Source organism: Colossoma macropomum, unplaced genomic scaffold, assembly GCF_904425465.1.
Source record: "Colossoma macropomum unplaced genomic scaffold, Colossoma_macropomum, whole genome shotgun sequence".
Lineage (NCBI taxonomy): Eukaryota > Metazoa > Chordata > Actinopteri > Characiformes > Serrasalmidae > Colossoma > Colossoma macropomum.
The window spans coordinates 2,615,312-2,621,451 of record NW_023495280.1 but is presented as its reverse complement, the minus strand read 5'-3'; the positions used below and the strand labels follow the sequence as shown (position 1 = coordinate 2,621,451).

General features: G+C 37.3%; 1 long non-coding RNA gene across 1 annotated transcript; it reads right to left on the bottom strand.

Moving 5' to 3' along the window:
* Window positions 1–2,570: 2,570 nt before the first annotated feature.
* Window positions 2,571–5,608, bottom strand: LOC118801573. The gene is made up of 3 exons (XR_005006547.1): window positions 5,544–5,608; window positions 3,646–3,731; window positions 2,571–2,858 (listed from the first exon to the last, which is right to left on the bottom strand). It is a non-coding gene; the product is annotated as an uncharacterized LOC118801573 (long non-coding RNA).
* Window positions 5,609–6,140: the final 532 nt, after the last annotated feature.

Sequence of the window (6,140 nt, the reverse complement as noted above, 5' to 3'; positions counted from 1 at the left end):
ACCACTGTTACAGCATTGGATTCTACAGGTTAAATACAGAAATACAATGCAAAATTACATGTAATTAACCCAATATTAAAGTCGATGGTTAATATCTTTATTTTATTATTCAGTATATTCGCAGAAATTGGGCATTATCAAAAAAAAATATACCATAATTTTGTGGTCATTTTGTTATATTACAGTTTTTATACAGGAGTCAATATACTTACAAGATATATAGTCAATATAATTACATGAACATTTTGCACAATTACCTTTTACTTCAGGCCAAAACAATAATACCTCAACAAACATACTTTCAATCTTTTTATTTTGACAGTTGAACTTTAACAATCATGACATCACCCAGCAACCTAACATTCAAAATAATCACCAATTGGCGGCAAAAAGATAGCTACTGTGAATCTTTCTACAGTTTTAAAGATTTATAATGTCTGTCTAAAACATAAACAATGATGTGAATTAGAGCACTAATTACCTCGTGTATCATTCTGGATTTATTTGTAGTATGGACTGTTACAGCATGCACTTATTAAAAGATTCAGATTGGAACTGCATGAGAAAAATGTTTCTTGATTTCATTTACACATGCTAACAACAAAACCAGCAACTTGAAGGACTAAGCAACCACACTACATTCATGACTCACCTACAACACTGAATATGCCTCTAGAATGAGGACTTTTAATTGGCTAATACAAAGCACAAGGGTCAATAACAGAACCTAGTACTGCAACAGTTATTACAGTCCTTAAAAGGGGCCTACACACAATGTTAAGGGCATTTTCAACAATGACAGTAAGATGGAAAGTGTGCTGACAAAACAAACCCTGAAAAAATAGGTAAAACGCAACACAAACAAGAATCTGTGATTTGTTAATTTTCTTAAACTTTTATTTAACTGACAAAAGTACAAAGAAATTGTTTTTAATGTTTTGGCTGACGAACTTCATTGTATTTGTGAACATAAACAAATTATGAATTTGATGCCTGAAACACACTCAAAAAAAAAGCTGACAAGGGCAAGACAAGAGTGAAAAGTTTCTAGAATATTCAAGTTACTTCATTTTGAAACATTCCACAATAAGCTGGTGAATTGGTAACAGGTGAGGATTTCATGATTGGGTATAAAAGGAGCATCTACCAAAGGCTCAGGCTTATCAAGCAAAGAGAAGATTTTCGTGAGAGAATTGTCAAACAGTTCAAAAAGAACATTTCTCACCACAAGACTGCAAAGAAGGTCTTTCATGATTTACTTATTCAGGGAATCTGGAGAAATCTCAGTCCATGTAGGGCAAGGCTGGAAACCACTGCTGAATGTGTGTGAGTTCTCTGGGCCCAAGCTCTCAGACGGTCTGAAAGACAATGGAAATGTGTGCTGTGGTCAGATGAGTTCACGTTTCAGCTTGTTTTGGGGAAAAATGGATTTCAAATTCTCCATTCCAAAGATGAAAGGGACTATCCAGACTTTTGTCAGTGAAAGGTGCAAATGGCAACATCTGCCATGGTAGGGGTCATCAGTGCCAATGGCATGGGTGACTTGAATATGTGTGAAAGGTACCACTGACAAATTTATTAGGATTTTAAAGAGACATTTGCTGCCATCAAGACACGTCTATTCCCTGGAAGTCCATGGTTATTTTACCAAGACAATGCCAGACCTCGTTCTGCATGTGCTCCAACAGCATGGCTTTATAGACACAGAGTGTGTGTGCCTTACAGGCCTGCCAGCAGTCCAGATCTGTCAGATCTGCCAGATTGAACATGTATGGCACACCATGAAGAGCAGAATCAGACAACAACAACCACAGACTGTTGAGCCGGAACTCAATGAGTTCTAAGCATGAATTGGCAAAAATTCCACCTACAAAACAATCAGTATCTTCATGTGCCAGACAATTAAAAAGTGTTATTAAAAGGAAAGACAGGGCTCCCGAGTGGCGCAACCGTCTAAGCGTTGGCCCTATCATAAGGAGATCGCGAGTTCGATCCCTGGTGATGCTACAGCCATCCGTAGCCGGGAGTCCGAGAGAGCACAATTGGCCTCGCTCTCTCTGGGTGGGTAGGATGGCCCCTCCTTCTCCCCCCATCACTCAGCGCGATGCTAGTCAGCGCAGGCGTCTGTTAGCTGACGTAACAGATCTGGCGGTTGGCGCTTTCCTCCGAGCGCGTTCGGCTGTCCAGTGACGTTGCGTGAGCGGCAGTTCGAAAAGAAGCGGTGGTTGGCTTCACAGGTCTCGGAGGAAGCCTGTGTTAGCCTTCACCCTCCTAGCGTTGATAGCATCGTGTGATTGGGGGAGTCCTAACTAGCGGGTGGAATTGGAGACGACTAAATTGGGGAGAAAATCGGGTAAAATTAGGAAAGACAATGTAACAGAGTGGTAAACATGCCTCTGTCTCAGCTTTTTTTGAGTGTGTTGCAGGCATCAAATTCTAAAATTATTTTAAGTTGGTCAGTGAAAACATTGGAAATTTTTTCTTTTTACTTTTGTCAGTTAATATAGATTCAAGAGAATTAACAACTCACAGATTCTTGTTTTTATTGCATTTTACAAAATGTCCCAACTTTTCTGGAAATGGGGTTTGTATGTTAAGGATTAGGACTTTAATTATATACAATGCTCACATCAAATATCTCATAGAATGACATGTCACTGTTCATTCTCACTGTGCATTTTTGTCCACTCACCCTTAACCGTCACTGCATAACAGTTTTAACATCAACTCTGAGAAAGATGACAGTCATCTTAGGAGGCATCCATAAGGAAGACAATTCCATAATTCCAGGCTTTGGACACTGTGGGATCTCTCAATGATCTTGTTAGCTACCATTAAAGCAGTGACCACTACCTCACCTGTGAAAAAAGAAAATCAAACATTTATCTGTTTTAGCCTGTAACCTGGTACATCCTGTGCACTTTTAAATCAACTTAGCATGCATACCATTGTAATGTAAAATGCAAAAAATCTGAAATCATGATAACTGTTGTTGTTACTGTTATCATGTGTAATTGCAGTATTAATATCTGAATTAGCTGATCAACTGGAAGCTACTTACGTTTGATGACTGATTTGCCACTTTTCTCTGCTCTACGTCATTGTAACTCTAACCTTTAAGACTGTTGTCTGATAATCAGGCATAATAAGCAGCAATTTGATGATATAGTCTTTATGACAAAATTCTATGATCTGGAATCATAGTATGTGCAAGCTGTAGCGAGGGCTGAATTATTTGGGGAAAATATCTAATTGCAATTTTTCTGACCAATATTGCAATATCAATTTAAATGCAATTATCTTCTATAAATTAATATAAATTAATTTTTGGCCAAGACGACCAGAATATCCACTTTTTCTGGCTTCAGGCGCTTGAACACTGAGTGAGCAAGACTACTATTTAGTGGTTATCACATATACAGCACGTGTTGGTCAAACTCATGTACAGGCAGTTCATAAGCTCTGTATGATTTGTTGAAATTTCCTCATTTAAACCTTGTTAATATATATCTATAATAAATATTGCAGTTCTTGTGATTTAAATATAAAAGCAGTTAATCTGTCAGGCGTAGCTGTAGTACTAACAGTAACATTCCAGCATTACTTAATTTTCTAATGTTATGTGAACACACCCAAAAAACATACCTTGGTCACATCCCTTTGTTTGTAGGAATCTTTTGAACATGTGGGAACACAGCAAAATGTGTCCCTGATGCAGCACTGGAGGTTTTCTGACATGGGCAGAAGTGAGTAAAAAAAACAACAGAAAAAAGCACAAGAAACAAAACGAAACAAAAAGAGTTAAAATTTTAATTACTGTTTAAGTATTGTTCCCAAACATTTTCATTGGGTTTTCATTACTACCCTAGTCAGGTTGATAACAATAATCACATGCAGCTCTTTGTACTTCTATCAAGAGCTAACATCCTTCACCTTTACCGTTACTGCCAGGTTAGCACATTAAATAATACAATAGTGACCACTACTAAGTAATGTTTGATGTTGTTTGCCTAAACTGAACTTAACAGATGCACAATCACATTCAATTTCTAAGACTAATGTACCTAAACTCGTTAAAGGGATGAACCAGGGTTACCAGGTCCAGCAAAACTCTCCAGACCAAAGTGTACTTAAAACCTTCCCACCAGTGGCTGAAACTAGCTCAAAATTTAAAGTATTCAACTGCAAAAGAAACTGCCTCAATTATATGTAAATCTATTGATATTGACAGTAAATGTTATTATTTAAAACAACATTAAATACAAACACACAAATAAAGAATACATTATTTTTTTACCATCTAATACCATCCAATACCTAGGCTGAATCTCACATGGCTCCCTACTCCCTACATAATGCATAACATAGGCCTTAACTTATAACTCCTGCACTCAAACACTGCATACTCTGTCTAACAAAGAGACACTGGTGATTTAACCACCTGCACACAATTCACTACAGGACATTCAGAGCACTAAGAAGCTAAAAATGTCATAATCAGCACTAACAGTCCTTCATTAAATTAAATCAAGAGTACTGGAATTTAACAAATCCATTCTGAAGTGCAGTGAGAAATCAGGACTCAGAACTGAGTTCCTCTAACTGTATTCTTCTAACCAGCATATTAATAACCGGCAAAAACACTTTTATTGCCAAGATAAATTGTTTTAAATAATTTTCTAGGCTGCCTATGACTTTTGCACAGTACTTTATTTAAGATAATTTACTGCAGAGATTATTTCAGTAAACACTGAACATTATAACGTCAAAATACTGCTGATAGACGTCAGTAATATAACTTTATTAGCTAACGATTACTGCATCTCTCTCTCTCTGACTCTACTTCTAGCGCCGATTCTCCCTCATGTTCACACTCACAGTCTCTCTCTCAGCTGTACTCTACTGTACCTGCCTGTGTGTCCTCAGGTTTACGGCTACTCAAACACTCATACGGCGATTCCTCGGCCGCGGTTCATTCTGAAAGGAGCCCAAAACTCCGCATCACGCGACTTTCAAAACTTCCCTCACGACTACATTTTCAAACGAGCCCAATTTGGCCTGAAAACCGCAAACCTCTCTCTGGCTGCTCCTCAGGTTTACAGCTATTCAAACACTCCTACGATAGTTCGTTTATACGCTAATAAGGCCGTTGATTTTCTCCTGTCAGTAATCAGTCGTTTTGGCCACTACGAGCCCAATTTGGCGGCGAAACAGCGACACTGCCAACTCTGGAGTTAACTCTTAAGCTTATAATAACGTTAAATCCGTACACTTAGTCAACTTAGCTAAACCTCCAGTTAGCTTGCATTAAATCACTTAAGTTAGCTCACTACTGTTAGCTCACTGCTACTAACACTATTCGTAATAAAGAAACTAAATGCAAAGTAAGCCGTTTTCACTCGCAGCTTACAGCAAACATGCGAAAAAAAAGCAATGTTCTGTATTTTTAAATAAACACACACAGAGCAGGAAAAATGTAAAACAACTTCATTGGTTGTTTTACACTTTTCCAGGTATTTGAGAAAATAAAGGCAAGACGTTACCTCGGTGCTAAACATGAAGACATGGTGTGAACAGGGACTTAGGTGCAGCTAGGCTTGTATCTTCCTGTGTTTCAGTGTGAACGACGCACTCCTGGAGCAGCTGGCGCTCAGATTCAAACAACTGATTCTCGACGTTCATTGGCTGAACAGACCATAACCTCGATTTTGTCCAGTGAACACACACAACTGTCTGCTAAACTTATTTTTTGTGGTTTCAAAACTTTAATTCTAGCAAATATAAGACAATAATATACATTTGAGCTGATATTATAATTTGCTGCCTATGTTAAAGAGAAGTGTTATGAATTACTAAATGGTTTGACAATTATTTGAATTATTTAAACCTCATTATTTTAGTCAAAATCTGGTCTGATGCTGTGTGCCAGTTCATAATATGGAAGTTTAAATTAATTTACCATACATTTACTGTTTCAAAACAACAAATTACTGTTAAGTTACAATAGGCAATGGAGTTGTTATATTATTACCCTGTATTGAAAGTAATATTATAGGACAGTTCTGTGAATTCATTTTCTTTAGGTTTTATTATGTGTTTATTACTTATAATTACAGCAAACATGCATAAAAAATCAATGT